This window comes from Misgurnus anguillicaudatus, chromosome 15 (genome assembly GCF_027580225.2).
Source record: "Misgurnus anguillicaudatus chromosome 15, ASM2758022v2, whole genome shotgun sequence".
Lineage (NCBI taxonomy): Eukaryota > Metazoa > Chordata > Actinopteri > Cypriniformes > Cobitidae > Misgurnus > Misgurnus anguillicaudatus.
The window spans coordinates 13,061,664-13,081,872 of record NC_073351.2 but is presented as its reverse complement, the minus strand read 5'-3'; positions in this window follow the sequence as shown (position 1 = coordinate 13,081,872).

Here is a 20,209-nt window from a genome sequence, read left to right as displayed (position 1 = left end):
TTAGTGAAGGTCTGCGCTTCCTATGGACCCGGCTCACTGCACAGGGATTTCCTTAGAGAAAACAGCTACCCAAACAGCCCATTTGAGTGGCATTAGTAAAGAAAATGAAATTGTTTAAACCGTTCATTTGCATGTGTACCCAAACTCTCTTGCTCATCATCACCGCATAGGTTTGCCTAGTCGAGCATAGTAAATAAGCACTGCATTTTGCAGACGCAGAAAAGCATTATTCTTGCATTAGTATGCTGCTGAGTATAGGGATGCTATTTATTTCCATCCATCCTGTCTGATAGTTGCAAAAGAAACACATTTGCCTTCATTAAAATGTTCGAGGCGTTGGTAATGAGTCCCCCCCCCAACCACCTGTCTGCACATATCAGTTCTGTTACCATGCACTGAAATGAATGCAACTGTGTGGTTCCCTGGCAGCTGTGCTTGTAATTTGTTATTTTATATATTTTAAATTCCATTGGATGTGTTAGAAAAGGCAGACGGGCTCAAATGTTTGACAAAAGTATACTAACTGCCTAAACATACAATAAAACATATTTGATCCTGGCTAAAGGGAGTGCGTGATTCCCAAGTCCTGTTTCTGAGATTAAATTATAAATGGGTTGTTAATTAGTAATAGGAAAAAGAACTTGCAATAGTGAAAATTAAATTTCGGCAGCTCGCAGGCCTCAGGGCGCGGCGTCTCAACAAATCTTGGCTGTCAAATTAGAGATTTATGCAGCATGAGCTCAGGAGAAGACTAACGCTTTTGCCTGCCGCTTTATATACGTCCTTTTTAAATGAAAGCGATCGCTCTATATCCAGTCATGCTGTATGAGAAAGGAGTAGGGAGCAAACAAAAAAAGAGGGGCAGATAGTTAGTCAGAGTGTTTGGCAAGAAGCTGTGGGAAACTGTCCCAAACCTTTTAGTCACTTGCCAAATATATTCAAATGAATGTGAAATTATACAGTAAAATGTAGGCTTAGCTATTACTATTCCTCCTGGTATTCAATACGTTCTACATTTGTCTTTATTTTCATCATCTTTATATCATTTCATCACCTTGGTATTGTATCTATATACGGGTAGCTCAGTGGTAGAGCATCGCACTAGCAGCACAAAAGGTCATGGGTTCAAATCCAGGGAACGTAGATGATAAAAAATGTATACCTTGTAAACTATGTAATGTATGTTGCTTTGAATAAAAGTGAAGAACAGATGAAAATTAGTCAATAAAGAAAGGAAATGTGCTGTTCCTTTAAAGGTGCGAAGAATGCATTGATACAATATTTTGATCTGTTCTCTAAAAATTTTAGAGGGACTTGCTGAGATGAGGCTGCCCGCGTTGGTGTACACATCGCTGACCACCCGCTGATCACCTGAAACTCACAGGTCCGAAATCATCAATGGATATTTTTAAATAGGTGTTATTTTACACCACAGATTTAAAGTTTAAAAATATATATTCTTGCCTAAACAGCTCTTAAAACCATTGCTGTTGATGCGAAATGCATTCTGAAAAACAAGTCATCTCCTCATGCATCTTTGATTAATGGGGCGGACCAAGAACACATCCGGGAATGTCATGTGAACTTGGCTTAAAATGAACTTGGAATTGAAACAGTACTTGGGCCAGGACCGATGACTCACAAATCCACAAGACCACATGTACAGACAAGAATGCATATTGAGAAACGGTCATTAAGTAAACAGACCTTATGGGGCGTTTTTTGTTTTTTTTTAAGGTTTGTTTGTAAAAATGACTTAAATGTCCTAAAATAACTAAGGCCTTGTCCTGGATTAATCTAAACCCTGTCCAGGACCCCCCCCCCCCCATATGTTTGAGCCTGTATCAGATAAAGAAATTGATTTTGAGGAAATGTCATTACCGATATGTCATTACCATGTTCAGAACTCTTATCTATGCCTACACGGTAAAAAGTAATTTTGTCGGTTTGTAGAATTTGCGAAATTAAATGCGTAAACCTTTTTTTGTGTTAAAATGACTTAAAAATGACTGGATTAAAAACGACTTATATTTTTGGTTAAGGATTTAGCTATACTTATGACGTACATGCGAATATAGCGAATACATATTTCGCATAGTTTATACATAGTTTTAAATTAAAAACCACTGTGAAGCCCTTTGTTGGATTTCCCACGGACAGGTGAAACATTGCTAAGTGATGGGGGTTTTACTCATTTAATTAAATGAAAAAAAGTTGAGGAAGTTTTTTAAACATATATATTTAAAATATTTTAGTTGTTTACATGATCTAAAATCGACATGTTATAAAAGATTTGCGACCTATTGACTAAGCTGTGTGCTTATGAAGGCCTGTACTGGAATTTCCTGCATCCTGCAGACAACCTGAAACATTGCTGAGAGAGAACTTTATTCATTTAATTCCACAACAAAAGATGAGAAAGATTATAAAATAAATAACATTCTATTGATTCAGTTTCATTCAATTGAAAATAACTAAAATTGAAGTATCAGTATTTTTTACCCAGCCCTAGTGTATGTGTTTGTACACTCACCTAAAGGATTATTAGGAACACCTGTTCAATTTCTCATTAATGCACTTATCTAATCAACCAATCACATGGCAGTTGCTTCAATGCATTAAGGGGTGTGACCCTGGTCAAGACAATCTCATGAACTCCAAACTGAAAATGCATTGTTGATGCTAGAGGTTAGAAGAGAATGGGCCGACTGCTTCAAGCCTATAGAAGAGCAACTTTGACTGAAATAATCGTTACAACTGAGGTATGCAGCAAAGCATTTGTGAAGCCACAACACGCAAATCCTTGAAGCGGATGGGCTACAACAGCAGAAGTCCCCACCGGGTACCACTCATCTCCACTACAAATAGGAAAAAGAGGCTACAATTTGCACAAGCTCACCAAAATAGGCTAGTTGAAGACTGGAAAAATGTTGCCTGGTCTGATGAGTCTTGATTTCTGTTGAGACATTCAGATGGTACAGTCGGAAATTGGCCTAAACTGAATGAGAACATGGATCCATCATGCCTTGTTACCACTGTGCAGGCTGCTGGTGGTGGTGTAATGATGTGGGGGATGTTTTCTTGGCACACTTAAGGCTCCTTAGCGCCAATTGGGCATTGTTTAAATGCCACGGCCTACCTGAGCATTGTTTCTGACCATGTCCATCCCTTTATAACCATCCTCTGATGGCTACTTCCAGCAGGATAATGCACCATAACACAAAGCTCAAATAATTTCTAATTGGTTTCTTGAACATGACAATGTGTTCACTGTACTAAAATGGCCCCCACAGTCACCAGATCTCAACCCAACAGAGCATCTTTGGGATGTGGTGGAAAGGGAGCTTTGTGATCTGGATGTGCATCCCACAAATCTCCATCAACTGCAAGATGCTATCCTATCAATATGGGCCAACATTTCTAAAGAATGCTTTCAGCACATTGTTGAATCAATGTCACGTAGAATTAAGGCAGTTCTAAAGGCGAAAGGGGGTCAAACACAGTATTTGTATGGTGTTCCTAATAATCCTTTAGGTGAGTGTATATATGTGTATATATGTATGTGGGTAGTTGAGAATAAATATATGACTGTGTCCTATGAGGTGACAGCAAAAATGTAAAGGACAAACTCTTTAAAAAATAGCATGAGATACTCTTTATTGCCGGAGTTACAAATTAATTATAAAGAAATCCAATGAGAATTTTGTATGCACAAGGAGTGAGACATTTCGGTTTAGATCTTTAAACATATGTATTTTGAGTTCCTATGGAGAAAATCACTGTAAACAGTATATATAGCATATTATTTTTAACAGTACAGGTAAATATAGTTTTACATTCTGTGACACCCATAAGCTTTTGGTTATTTGTGATTAGTTTTCCCAAGCAATGAAAAGTGAAGATTCAAGCAGCTATCAGTGTATGCATGGGCATGGTGGAGGGTGGTGTGGTTGATACTGTATGACCACAAAAACGAAAGCGCTCCTACTCTCCAAAAACTCCAAAACTCTGAAAGCTGTGAGACAGAGACACTTTCACTATTAGACTTCGGAGAGCCTGCATGTCTCAGTCTTTAGAGAAGCAGAGAGAGAGAAAGACATGCGGAAAAGAAGAAGTGTGGCTAGGCGATATACTGAGGTTTATTACTTCCATACCATACCTGCCTCAAACACAACTCATAGTCATCTGTCTCTGCAGCTCAACACCTCTAGGACAGATAGCGGCGCGGTGACATTCCACGCACTGACACGCACGTTTATAATGAAAAGTATGACTGGAAACTCCAGTGAACTGGAGAGTAGATTTGAAACTCATTTTAAATTCACTTCTCCATTCTGCATGTGGGGGCTGAAAAACATTGCTGGAGTGTCCAACAGCAGTCATGTTGGAATTTTGATTTATGACATTTTTGACATTGCCAGGTTGTTTATTACCCGCCTCTCAGCCCCTTGTGTCTTTAATATCTTTTGATGGGACTTCACGAGAAAAGATAAGGCGGGCAGAAATCCATACTGCATCTCCCAAGAACGACTCTTCGATATTAAGACGCTACGAAAATAGAAGCAATCCACTCTTCACCTGAAGGGAATTAACTCGCCACAACATAATTGGCAGGAGAAAAAAACAAAACAAACTCAATCGATATTTAGATATCAAAGCTTGCTGGATTCATCAGCGTGTTGAAACGTAACCTCCCGTTCGACCGTTGACTGCCCTCCTCGGGTGTAGGGCCCGGGATCGTACGCAGGGGAGGAATCGCATAGATTTTCTTCTGGCCTCCTTTCTTCTCTGTCATGATGTATTCTGTTTGCTTGTTACATAAAAGCCCCAAAATGCCTGAAGCTGATTTGCTAAACAATGTTTCAGAACTAAATATATACACTTGTGCTGCAACCCGAATGTAAAAATATGCATGCCGTTCCAAAGAGTTTCCTTGTAAAATAAATATCACCTCTGCGACCTCTGAATGAAGAAAACATGTTAGTTAAATCATGTGAAAAATCGTCCATCTAACTCTCATGTTGATGGTTGAACAACACACTATTTAAAATAAAGATTCCTAAAATGTTTTTTAAATTGTATGGCTCCATAAACAATCTTTAACATCCACAAATTCCTTTGTTACACAAAACACTTTTTTATTTTGAATATTATTGTATTATATCTAATGCATTTGGCATTACAGCCCAGTCTCACGAAATTTCGTTATACATTTTTTGACGAACTGGGGACTTCAATACTATTACGTCCGTTGCATTCTCTTTCCTATTTTCTTACCATTTTCGCGTCGGTTTAGGGTTAGATTTACATAATGACATCCCTACCCAAACCTAACTCTAACCCCAACGCCAGGTGACAACTGTCGTACCTAACTGTAACCCCAACGCCAGGTGACAACTGTTTAATTTCGCGTACACTGTTTAATTTTGCGTAATCTAACCCTAAACCGACGCGAGAATGGTAAGAAAATAGGAAAGAGAATGCAACGGACGTAATAGTATTGAAGTCCCCAGTTCGTCAAAAAATGACGCGAAAGGTATACCCTCCCCGTCACATATTGACGAATGGTCAAGTGTCGTCAAATATTGACGACATGGGGTGAGGATGTGTTGGGTTTTCGTGTGATTATCACGTATTGGTTACTCAACTGTTTTGTCCTATTTTCTTACCATTGTCACTTCGGTTTAGGGTTAGATTTACATAAAATTGTCCCTACCCAAACCAACTCTAACCCTAATGCCAGGCGACATATAAAAAAATAAATCAGGAAAAATAATATAAACTAATGTATAAAGTGACATTCTAATGCAAGCACCAAATTTGACCCTGAACCGAAGCGACAATGGTTTAAAAATAGGAAAAAGCAGTTCAGTAACCAATACGTGATAATCACACAAAAACAGGAATTCGTTATACGTTCTCGAAAAAACGTGAAAATTTGTGATAATAGCACGAAAAAGAATACAAAAATGCGTGACTATATCACGAAACTTTGTGAGACTGTTTAGGGCATTATTATGCATAATGTTACTATGGATTTGATTTTCGACGATTAGCGAGAGTGCGCCTTTGTGGTTTTAAAATATGGTTAAAGACAATTTTTACAATAAATTACTCAGTGTACCTATAAAAATATTATGATTAGATTATTAATATATTAAGATATTTATTCTCATATTTCTATTTCATTAATAGCTCAGACAAAATCATAATTGCCTCTGGTTTGGGGGGGGGCAGTGCCCCCTTGTCCCCCCCCAAAAAAAAAGAATCTGCCTATGACTAAAAGATAATTTATGTTTTAAATTTGAACTACAGCACAATACAAAAACTGGATTGCAGTAGACGTTCTGCTCAAGGTTTATGACCTCTGTTAGTGTATTGGACAAGAAGGCTATATGCTAAAATAACATAATTAGAAATCATTTTCAAGTAATAGCACTTGAGAGACATAAAAGCAACTTGCCAAGTGTACCCTCTTAAAACAAAAACACAAACAGCCCTCATTAGTGTACTAATAATTATTCTCCCATCTTTGACCGATTTCATCAGAGACTATTAGGACCAGCTTTATTCCAATTAACTCTTAAAGACATGAAGCTTTCAAAATGTTGAGGCTATTAGCTAGGAGTACACCATCAAAACATTGCATTCTTACATTGCACGCTGTTGTGTGTACTGACCTTTTATACATATATAAATACTATATACACAGTACAATATCCAGCCTCATCATATTTCGAAATGGGTGAAACAGCAAAAAACTACTTTACAACTGTATTAGCATCATTATTCAGCATCGACTATGTCAGGGTACATAACCAATCACTAGCAAACACTCCCCTTCCCCACCATAGTCTGTAGTCCCTCCCCTAGGAATGGACCGTGTATATAAACTAATTAGGGAAAGCAAAGCAATTACACCGAAAATAAACAGAAGCAAAGGCATACATTATTTATGGAGACATTCATTGGAAAAACATATTGATAAAAGAAGGGTTGTAAAGAAGAAAAACAAAGAAAAATCTCCCTGCTGTTTCTGCTTTACCACACTGATATCCCAACAGCATATGGGCAAGCTGATCCGATGCCATAAATATCCAGTTTATTATGTTCTGGGAATGGGTAATGAAAGCAACAACCGGAAACTATTTTTATGTGTCTCTTTGATAAAGTTGCTATGTTCGACATATAAATGTGATGAGGAAAAATGTTGTGTGACTGTTATGAACAACCTAAATCTTAACTTAGCAACACAGATGTAAACAACAATCAAACTAATTGGCGTACGTTAATTTAGAATCTACAGAATACCCTACAGCAAACAAACAATATTGTTAATAAACGCTTGGGTACACAAGAACCCCAGGCTCACTTGCCATACATACCTCTGCCTACATTTCAGATTAATCTAACAAACATTGTTTCAGGCACATAGCTGCACCTTCTGATGGAGTCTCCACTAGAGACATTTGGTTTTACTTGGTTTTGACGCAAGATTTTTTAAAAGTTCTGAAGCAGACACATACACAAATTTATCTGTAACATTTTACAATAAGGTTCATTAGTTAACATTAGTTAATGTATTAACTAACATGAACAAACCATGAGCAATACATTTGTTACATTATTTATTAATCTTTGTTAATGTTAGTTGATAGAAATAAAGCTGTTAATTGTTTATGTTAGTTCACAGTTCATTAAAGGTAGGTTATCTAATTTTGAAAAATGCTAACGATAGCCGACTAGCAATTAAATCATGATCCCACACTCCATTCAAATCGCCATCCAAAGTCACGCCTCTTTCAAAACACATGAACACGCACAGATCAGACATCTCATGTCTCATTCACCAGTGTTTACAATTTTCATGCCTCTCCCACTACTACCACCAAGCAACCTCCCTTCGAGCCGTCCTCGTCAGTGCGTGTGCAGCAGTATTATTGTGAACGCATACTTAGCAAGAATACTTAGATTACGTACATAACACTCCGAAATACAATCAATGGTTGATAAAGCACAATTACCTGTCGAGAGGAAATGTGGCAAGCTCTGCATCCAGATTGAACCTTTTTTAAATCTCTTAGATTCTTCCACATTTAAAATGCCGGTCCGATATTGATCCTTGTTTTATTATGGGCACGTCGCTTTCTATCTTTGTTTCCTTCTTTTCATTGGTTGTTTTCCTAGCTCTGGTTGTTAACAGAGGAATCGGAAGTTTGTTAGTAAATGTTCTCCGCCATCACGCTGCGTTCAATCCAACACATGAGGGGGAGGGTGGATCTGTTGTGTGTGCAGGGACTATGATTGACAGGCAGATTTTACACAGCCCTGCACTGATTGGACCAAATGAACCAGGAGCGGTGGATTTTTGCAAAACAAATAACAGGCTATAGGTGGAGCTAGAAGCGCGTTTTTTTCTTAAACAGTCTAATTTATGTTGTTCTATCGAAGCATAGTGTTGGTTTTAGTAAATATGATCAAAAAAGTTGCCGACTGCAGCTTTAATTTGGGTTTTTGCTCTTTGCTGGTCCATCTCTGTTTACAGAGGGGAGGTGAACGCACGTGAACGCGCCGATGACGTATGGTGTCTGCGTGAACAGGCTGCGCGGTGGCATTCAAATTACGCTTACAGATGTGGGACTAAAAAGGCAACGTCCGTTCGGACCGAGATCTTTGATTGGTTGAAAATTTTTGGTCCTACGCCTTTCACAGATGACATAAATTTCTACAAATACATTTTACTTAACATGATTACTATCAGGATGTGAGGAGACTTTTGACCAGCATAACTAAATATGTTTCAGGATTAAATCCAATACCCTGCCTTTAACTAACGTTAACAAGATTTTAATAAAGTATTAGTAATTGTTGAAATTAACATTAAAGGTATAGCGAAAGATTTTTGTTTCCGGGTGGATTACCTATATTATTGGTCATCCCAGATGTCAATCATTCTGATTATATGTTGATGTATAACCGTCGTACGTGCTCGCCTCTAGCTTCGCTTTCTGCACATGCGCACTTTCACGTGTATGTGTGTTGTGCTACGGTTTCAACCATTCATTGAAGCTTGCGTTCTCACTGTGTTTTTTTTTTCAAAATATCTGAGGGTTGCAAGAGAAAAGTGTCTACAAATTGTATGACAAGAAGAGAAAGGACTATGAAGAAAGAAACAAGACCAGAGTGTTTATGGGAGAGCTAATAGGACAGGTTGGGCTTCCCACGCAGGTTTCTACTGGAAAGGTACATTTTGTCATGCTATTTGGAGAAATCCATTTAAAATCACTGCTAGTAAAAGTTGATGTAAGCTATGATTAGCGATGCTAGCCCTGGCACAAGTCACGAACCGCACAGACACGGTAAACATGCCGACAGCAACTTTAAACAGAGCGAAGAGAAGAACTGAGCTCCTGCATGCTCTCACTCTGTCTCGTGCACGCGTTTAACAGGCGTTCCCTCTCGGGAGGAGGGAGAGTGTGGCGCGTGTGCATTTTTTAAAAAAAATGTGGAGGGGCGGTTCTTTTAAATAATTTGGGAAAATCTTCCGCTATACCTTTAACAAAGATTAATAAATGCTGTATAAGTGTAGTTCATTATTAGTTCATGTTAACTAATGAAATTAACTAATCTTAACTAATGAACCTTATTGTAAAGTGTTACCAATTTACATTGTTAAGTATAAATGAAGAGTTTCGTTGCATAAACCTTCATAACTTAAAAATACAGCTAAGTAGCACCATAAAACAAAATAGTAACATGATAACATAATAATAAACATGTTTTGACAAAAATGTTAAAAATGGATTTATCTCGTTTTGCAACGAAACTCTTCTGTTTGGTACTTAGTCATATGCATGCAAACACGTAGCATGCCTAAACAACTTCTGCTGTCCTTGTGGTTTATTTTAATCAAACACGTCGATTAAATCATACAGATGTATTTTGATCGTCACACAAGCATAAACTGATGAATTTACTTAAATAATGTTCAGATTTGTCTGCTTTGTAAAGTTCAATGAACCCTCATCATAATGGAGAAAAAACAAGCATCTTCAGTGCCTCTAGTGGCCAGCCTAACCGAAACATGCAGGGATACTGTATGTACCAGGAGAAACCTATTTTAGGTTATGCAGAAATGTAGGGAGAAGTATGCAATTCCAATAAGTCTATGCATACACAGCACATTCTCAGGATTTGCGTATAAATGTGAAAAGTCGTGCAAGACATACGCCAAATTTCAATTTTGTGTTCATATGATCAGTCTTTCCAGTTTTCTTAATACGGCAGTTTTCTTTCGTGTGGTTTTATGTATTGGTTTCTATTTTTTTTACAGTTGTCACTTGGATTTAGGGTTAGAACAACTTTTTGTTAGATAAAATGACAACCTAACCCAAACCCCAACTCCAAGCGACCATAGTTTAAAACTGGACAAAACATGGAGAAACGTATATAATAAATTAGCAAATCGCAACCCAAGCGACAATGGTTTAAAAAAGAGAAAACAATTGAGAAACCAATACATAAAATGACACATGCACCATGTTAAGTGAACAGGAAGGACTGGCATATCATATGCACGCAAAATAGGATTTTGGCATGTGTTTCGCATGACTTTTCACACCGCATGCTACTTATGAGAATGGTTTGGCCTAAAAGACATGCATTCATGTGTGTTAGACATAATATATGTGTGTGCAATTGTGTACAGTATTTCCCATAAGGTGAAACATTTAAAAAAATCACACTTTATCTGGTTGTTCCATATAAATACTGCTGACACCTAAACATTGCCTACTGTTAATTGTAAAAATATTTGCAATAGTTCAGTGCACATTTTGTGTAATGGTGTGCAATGGAAGTCTATGATTAATTATATTCCTCCGCATGTACAGTCTTAATTATTACACCACCTCAGTAATTTTGAGTTCAGATTAAGCTTTTTAGTTCAGCAATAACTTTTCCAGTAGCCAACAAGGGCTATTTCCTCTTAACGACATTCCTGCGTCAATTTTTAATTACCTCTGAGGCTTCGCAACTCTAATGGATCTCTTCTTGCATTAGAGGAGAAAAAAGAAAAACCCAGGAGGTAAAAAAGAGAGGAAAAGAGAGTATGAGGAGGGTAGGTTCAGTGGTTCGGCAGGAGCTCCATCAGCCGGTTCTCTCCCGTGAAGATCCTCATCCCGAGCTTAATCTGTCATGGGCTCTTGGGGATATCCTCCCTTGCCGTGTTTTTCCCCTTCAGTGCATCCTGATTTGTGCACTTTGATATCGCATTTTTGAAACGATAAACCCTGCCACTAATTATATCATTTTAGCCTCTTTCCTCTCTTAAATTAATACAACTTTTCAAGTTTTATACTTCATTAGGTGGCTTGTGGATATGTGTGTATGTAGTCCTAAAATTGGAAGTTACTTTCTGCAGTGGAGCTCATAGACATTGCTTTAATAATATGAAGGTATGCAGATGAATTTAATAACACATCATTGGTAATTCATATTGGCTACAGCGTCAGGACGAGAGAGACACGGCCGATAAGGGAATCATGCTTAAAGTTCAGCTACAGAGAAAGTCAAGAAAGTAGATTTGAATGCAGTGACTAAACATTTAGACAGTGAATGATTCAACAAAACAGCTGAATCACTCAACACGTCCGCCCACATTCTGACCGAATCACAGATAAATAAACAAAGCCAAAACATCATTTGACGGAAATGATAAATATACAGTATACACAGGACCCGTCATATGTAGGAAAACTGAGAACACAGTTGTAAGAATTAACTTTGGCAAGTCAAAATAATAGTCATAATCTGAGTGTGGAGTGACTTGTTCATCTTTAAACTTTTGTAGAAAAATAAAACAAGATTAGTTCCTATCTATGACCTATGTCCCCATCTTTCACAAGACTCCTTTTGCATTCACAAAATACATCTTTCTTCAAATTATTACTCATGCATGTGAATGCCTTTTTAAGTACTGTCTATGAAAATGCTGACTTTTCGTGGGAAGGCAAACACTAGCAGTTTAGCTGTAGGCTGTCCTGTGAGTTTGCTTCCCTGACGATCATCATGTCGGAGCGATTTACCCGCTCTTTGATCCATGGCTTGACACTGACGGGCAACAAATTAAGCAAATTATATGCGCCACCCACTAGCCCAGGGCATGAGACTATCACTGGTGCCAGTGGACGGGCATCACCAGTATGGCCCATGATGGAGCGTAGGCAGTTGAAAGAATAAATAAATACAGCTCAAGATAATGCATAGTGACCTAGAAATTTTGTGTGGGCTGCACATGGGCAGCACCCATGTCTCAGTCCTCTGGAGACTGGGACAGCCTAGATGCTAGATGCCTATGTCTATGGGCGTTTTGGAGCATGGTAGAGGACATCCATGTTCCTTAAGCTTTTGTTAGCAGAGCTAACTTTGTATTCAAAGTAGTTGATTCCTTTTCATAAATATAAACAACCATTTTAAAGTAAAGATAATCTGTGGCATTACTTTCGAATGTTGCAAGCATAAAAAACAATTCAGAGGGTACTGCATTGGTTTGTGTTGTAGTTGCTGCATGCTAAAAAATAAATAAACCAGAAACAGCTGAAGCAGGGTCTGTACTATCAAATTTAAATTGATACATACAGTAGTTATGTCGTTTCCATATCCAGTCACTTTGCAAGTAAATATAGTCAGTTTTATGCAGGCCACATTCTCAGTATGGTACTCAGTGTGGTCTCCTGTTGAGGGCATGGAGAGGTGTTACCTGTGTGTGCGCGATGGACTAAAATAATGAAGCAAGAGAACAGACCAACTGGTTTCTCTATTTCAGAGTCTCAGTCACAACTCACTGGTCAAACTGTCAATCATCACTGAAGTCTCTGCCCCCTGCCCACTCTATCTCCCACATTAGCAGGTGATGTGTACATGTGTTGGCTTCACTCTGAGCCATTAACTCGAGTCGGTAATGATAGAAGAATTAAACAATATAACTGAGTCTTTCTCTCTCACTCGTTTCAATATTTTCTCACTTTTTCTTATTCTGACTTTTTTATTCACTCTGTTTCTCATTAAAAAAACATTTCAGTTGCTCAAGTCTTCAAATTTTTTTTATTTCTTTACTTTTTTATTTTTATACCTGCAATCAGGATTCAAAGTGATTATATAATAGTTTAAAGACGGTTGTTGTACTTATCCATTTGAAACATGTTTGTCTATAAACCAAGTTTGCCTATGATGCCTTCAAACCTTGTTTATATGTAAACAACGTCATTCTATGTTCGTTTAACACTTTTTTGTCTGTAAATGGCTTTGATCTGTGATGCTTTCAAAACTTGTCTGTAAACTACGTCTTTATTATGCTTTCAACACTTGTTTGTCTGTAAACATTGTCTTCCTATGATGCTTTCAAAACTGGTCTGTGTGTAAGTGACATCGCTTTATGATGCTTTTAACACCTGTTTGTCAGTAAACGGCTTGCTCTATGATGCTTTCAAAACTTGTCTGTCTTTGATGTCGCTCTGTGATGCTATCAAAACTTGTTGGTCTCTAAACTACTTTGCTCTATGATGCTTTCAATGCTTGTGACGTCGCTCTATGATGCTTTCAATACTTATCTGTAAACTAAGTCTCTTTTTTGATGCTCTCAAAATGTGTTTTTCTGCAAATGGCGTCTTTCTATGATGCTTTCAAAGCTCTGTGAATTCAGCGAAAACACAGGAATAACACGTCTAAATAGGAAAAAGCTGTTGTGCGATAGACTGTACAGATTTAACAAGAATTCAGAGCTATCGTTTTACAGAAAGGAGAAGTAAATGGATCGTTCATGGCAACGTCCACTGACCACAGGTGGGTTGACAAGTTGCAGGGTCACTATCAAGTCCAACTAAATGTATTTTTGGCTGATAATTGTCAGTTATACTGACATTTTCGCGGCCGCCACTAGAACAGCCAGCCATTTTGCTAATATTTTTACTTTTCAGTTCTTCCAAGACTAATATGAAGAGTTTGGTTCCAAACGCGATAAACGCCATTAAAAAAAAAAGAAGAGATACTAGCCAAAATCAGTATTATATCAGGTCAGTATTTAAAAGTAAATTTTTAATTTTACCCAAAATACAATATCCGCCATATTATTCTGTCATCTTTTCTCCCTTTTTTCCCAAAACGCTTTAAACGCCACTCCTCCTTTTCTACAGAATGCAATAAATCCGCTCCACAAATTACAGCGCACCATTCCACGCATTGTGAACAAACAATGGCGGCGCGCTGAGTACATGGAGTCCTAGTTTTCCTCATCTACTTTGTACTTTGTGATCAACAAACAAACAAAATAATACTTTAATGGCATTGATAAACCTGTGGTGGTTTTCTGTGACGGGAAAGAAACGTAAGCCATCAACATCTAATAATTTGCTTACACATTGACCCCAGGGGATCTTATGGAAAAACTTTACATAATTACTCAAAGTCAATGAAAATTGAGCAGGACCAAAACATTTCACAGCTGATCGGTGTGAAAAATGTTAAGCGACAACTTCAAGTATAACCGGAGCAATTACAGTGTTCTTACCATGACAAAGTAAGTGTTTTGGTTAATCCCATTAATGTTTATTTTTTTAATCAGTGTATATCACTGTTCAACTAAATGAATATACACTGTAAAAAATTAGCTGTAATTTTGCAGCTGGTTGCCAGTAACTTACTGTAGAAAATAAAAACTGAAAATGTTTCATGTTCATTTAACTTTGAACAAACTGTTGCCAATAAATAACATAAATGTAAAATCTACAGTAAGTTACTGGCAGCTAGTTGCCAGTAATACCCAGTAATACTGTAATTTCTACAGAAATGTTTTACAGTGTAACATGACATAGATGAATGCACATTTATATATTGATTCAATCCATTTATAGCATTTAAAAAAAAACCGTGTCATGGATTTATTGCATTTTGTGGAAAAAATAATTTGTTTTTATAATAAATCTTTGAAAATCAAGTTATGGATTTGAATTTTTTATGTTTTTATAACCTAAAGATACTATGTGAAAGTTTGTAACAAAAAAATTGTTTTTTATCTTGTCACTTTCTTGGTATAGAAAACATATTTTTACCGAAATTTGTCAAAATGGATTTATTGCGTGCTCTTCATATATACTCTGCTATCCAAAACAAACAGTATAGCACTATAGGGGAGAGCGGGGGACAACCTAATGCTTTTTGGTTTTGGCTCAATCATTAAAAATATTTGAGTTTGATTCATTTTATTTTTACACAAGCAGCACACACATCTCTGCTACAAATGACCATTTGAAGTTTGTATCTATTGCTTACCATTCTTGGCAGGCAGGGGTTAGTTGTAACACTTGCTAAAAATTAAATGTATTTTTGAAAAGAACCACTCCTCCACTTTTTTTTTACAAAAAATGCACATGCGCAAAAACTCTAACGCCTATTAACGTGTGACCGAGAGAGAGCATCCACAAGCCTCTTCTCTTCGCTCTGTTTACAAGTTGCTGTCGGCATGGCTCATACATTGAAATGTTTACAGTGTCTGCGCAGTTCGTGACTTGTGCCAGGGGTAGCATCGCTAATCATAACTTACATCAACTTTCACTAGCAGTGATTTTAAATGCATTCTCCAAATAGCATGACAAACTTTACCTGTTGAGTAGAAAGTTTGCAACTGAGGCATCAGTGGGAAGCCCAACCTGTGCTTTTATCGCATGCCAGCATGTGAAATATTCTCCCAAAAACACTTTGTCTTCTTTCTTTCTTCAGAGGCCTTTCTCTTCTTGTCATACAGTTCGTAGACACTTTTTCTCTTGCGACCCTCAGACATTTAAAAAAAATATGGTGACAACGCAAGCTTCAATGAATGGCTGAAACCGTAGCCCACCACACATATACACCTGAAAGTGTGCATGTGCAGAAAGCAAACCTAGGGACGAGCACGTACGACGGCCTTACGTAAACATATAACCTTGACAACTGGGATGACCAATAGTCTTGATGATCCACCCGGAAAAAGAAAATCTTCCGCTGTACCATTAAGTACGCATAATTCCCAAAATAACCATCTGCACACTAAAGCTTTTTTACTATGACAGTTTTACGCAATTAAGAACAAATATTTTGCATACTTAATTGATCAAACGTACCTATTATATGTTCTCCTAAACACTGTCATGATTAATATATTTACTAATGTTTCCTGTAACTTGTAAATGATACTAGATGTAGCAGAAAGCACTATACACATTTAATTACAATAGTTTCAGGCAGATATCGATATCGGCTGATATACGAAATTCTGGTATCGGAATCAAAAATCTAATTCTGATATAATGAAAATCAAAGTCTGATTTTAGCCGTTCATTTCATTATGATTTCAATCTTTGCCATGACCTTATTAAATTAATATTAAAGATATGAACAAAATTACATTGACACATTTGGCACATTTATTTTGTTGGCATTGGTGAGTAGCCTATTTAAAACAACAGCAAGAATTACGCTAATGTTGGCTGTTTTCATATCGTTAGTGCTGAGGGGTTAGTTGTATGTAACACAGCGTTAACAAACCCTGCAGGGTGAAAATAACCCTACCAAAAAGGTTTTGAAATTACATTACAACCTGCAGACAGATTTCAAAATTATGCTATGTTTTAGTCAACAAGACTGGTTAATATGACATAACATTGGTTTTGGTTTTATGATGAAAAATGTACTTACATGCCACCAAAACACCCCTTATCAATAACTCTCTGAAAAAACATTATATATTTCCATAAATTTATGAGAGACCGTCTTTTGGCAGGGTGAAAACAATACGGAAAAAAACAAATCACTCAACCCTGTGCAACAATGTTAACGGTCCGGTCCGTGTTACAACTGCGGAAGAGGCGTTCGGCGCGGAGCGGAAGACGCGTTTCCGCCTCATTCGCACGTGAAGCTCGCGTGAAAGGCGCGAATTGAGCGTTGTGCGCGGTACGCGCGAATGGTATTTTTGTGCATTTTGCGGTTCACGCGAATTTGCGGCTGACGCCCTGAGTTAAAAAAATTTAACTTTGGCGGAATTTCGCGACGCGTTAACCAATCAGGAGCCTGCCTGCTGCTGTGGTGGTGGCAGCCCCGCCCGGAGTCACTCAGTCAAGCAGTCACTCGAAGCTATATGACACAAGTTGTTATTTCTATTAGGAGACAGGAATAAAAAGGACCTCGCTTGGAAGAGTGTCAGTAAGGACTTTGGGCAACCTGGTAAGTTGTAATACACACTTCACTTTTGAGTCACGTGACGTTTATCGACCCGCGCCATTTATTCCCCCTATAGTAAGGTTACCCAATACAAACTGGTAACTCTCTTGATAAATGCACAAGTAACATCAGTCATCTTGCAAACAGACACTCGCACAACAGTTGCCCCTCCCACCAGAAGCGGATGTTGCTTTGGACACGCGTCAAATGCTTGCTTTTTCCGCGCGTCTACTCCGCTCTACACGCGCGAATGCATTCAAAGTGTTCAAGCGGCAAACTAGGCGCGGTAGATGCGATTTTGACGCCCAAAACGCGTTTGGTGTAAACTCAGCATTAGACAAAGTTTGTTTGTAAATCCAGCATGAAGAGCACCATTATGCAGGGTTTACACCAAACGCGTTTTGGGCGTCAAAATCGCGTCTACCGCGCCTAGTTTGCCGCTTGAACACTTTGAATGCATTCGCGCGTGTAGAGCGGAGTAGACGCGCGGAAAAGCAAGCATTTGACGCGCATCGGGGCAAACTCCGCTTCTTGTGGGAGGGGCAACTGCGGTGCGAGTGTCTGTTTGCAAGATGACTGATGTTGATTGTGCATTTATCAAGAGAGTTACCAGTTTGTATTGGGTAACCTTAGCCTGGGTGCCAGCCGATCTTAGCCCCGCCCACAAGAATTTGAGAACGGGAAGATCGGTCTGGAGTTTTTCCGTTGAGGAGCTGCTATGCTAGGACTAGAGCTGGGCGAACCAATCAAATTGTCAGGGCGGGCTTTATACGATGATGGACAGATAATCAACAGTAACGTAATGAACCACGTCACCAAAGAGCGCGTGTGTTGAATGGCTGCCGCTGTAGAGTTCAGATGTGTGGATTCTGACATTGAGTCTGTTCTAAAAGATATCGACAGAGCATTGATTTTAAAAGAGGAACAGAGAAACGCGAGCAAGGCATTTGTTGATGTTTTTGCCGTCCTTTCTATTCGGCAAAAGTTGGTCGCAACTGAAATGGGTAACGTTATCACGGCGATGCAACTCAGCGTGCACGACGAGATGGATATAATTAGCGGTCGTTGCCAGCTTCTTTTCGGAAGCCCGGAATCGTGGTTGCTGAATAAGTGGAGGAACATGCTAGGCTCCAATATTTTCAAGCAAACGTAATGGGTATCGTCGTGGATGAAGTTCACCTAACGTACAAACGGTAAGAGATAGTCTTACTCTATGACTTAGTAAATACTTCATGTTGTGATATAAACGAAATGTTGTAAACATAATAGGTGTTGATGTACATTCGCTAACTCAGTATAATCACAATGTTAGTGTCATTGTAGCGAAATACTTCGGTCAGGCTGCAAAGACGTAATTTCAAAATACACTCACACACACACTCCGTTGCTCTGATTGGTCGTAGGTCTATCCAATTGAGTGCAGAGGCATTTTTCGGTTGAGACACGCCTCATAATTATAGCTCAATGGAGCGGTATCAGACTCAAATTCTGACTAGAATTGAGTATGACAACGTCAGGCTAGGGTAACCTTACTATAGGGGGAAAATAAACGGCGCGTGTCGATAAACGTCACGTGACTCAAAAGTGAAGTGTGTATTACAACTTACCAGGTTGCCCAATGTCCTTACTGACACTCTTCAAAGTGAGATCCTTTTTATTCCTGTATCCTATAGAAATAAGAACTTGTGTCATATAGCTCCGAGTGACTGCTTGAATGAGTGACTCCTTGAATGAGTGAATCCGGGCGGGGCTGCCACCACAGCAGCAGGCAGGCTCCTGATTGGTTAACGTGGCGCGAAATTCCGCCAAAGTTCAAATTTCTCAACTCGGGCGTCAGCCGCAAATTCGCGTGAACCGCAAAATGCACAAAAGCACCATTCGCGCGTACCGCGTACAACGCTCAATTTGCGTCTTTCGCGCGAGCTTCACGCGCGAATGAGGCGGAAACGCATCTTCCGCTCCGCGCCGAACGCCTCTTCCGCGCCGCGGGACCTCCTGACGCGCGTCAACGCGTCTCCACATTGACTTAACATTGAAATCACTCGCGCTTCACGCCTCTAGCGCGGTTGGTGTAAATGCACCATTAGGTCTACTGAGTTTTGAAAGAGCGACTTGTGAGCAATTAAAAGGGTTTCTCTCTTCTTCTTTCCTTCTGTCCCTGTGGTTGAAGTTAGATAAGGTTCCCTCTCCTCCATGGTGTCCTCTGCACGCTCTCCTGGTCTTTCTGTGGAGGCAGAGGCCATCTCTTCGTAATGTAATTTCACAGTTCATTAAGAGCAGGCCTTGCACGACCCAGTGCAGGGTTGAGTAATGACACAACACAGATTAGCCCTCACTGGCCTCACAGAGACCGCCACTCCTAACAAATATATTCAGCCTTCTTCTTTCCACCATACGCTGAGTCTCATTAACTGGACATTAAGGATGCTACTGAAGAATCTTCACTGCTATTACATGTTATTCATGTTGCAGAGAAGTTTCGGTCACCTTGTGCTGTCTTATCACCAGATACTGAAGAAAATATTATAACGTTCAAATTGGATCCATGTTATCAATAATAGGATGCATTAATGTCCCCCAGCAATGGTTATTACTGCTAATACAGTATTTGTTCCCTGCGTCCTATTGGCTAAGATATCCTTCTTGTCACTTTATAGTTTGCTCTTTCTCTCACTCCTCTTCCCTTTAGTTAATCCTGTTATATGTAGTGTTGAGACTATTTATTAAATATTAAAATATATTATATTAATCAATTAATAAATGATACTTCAATGACATAGTTATAAAAATCCTTCACAGTGCTTGGTATGGAAAAAAATGCTATTTGTTAATCACACTGTTTGATTTTGATCCTATCATACAAACGTTTTATCTATTTTCATATCAGCTTTACATAAATCAGTAAAACACACCAAAAAGGCGATGTTTAAGCCTTTTTATATTTAAAGAAGATTCAAGT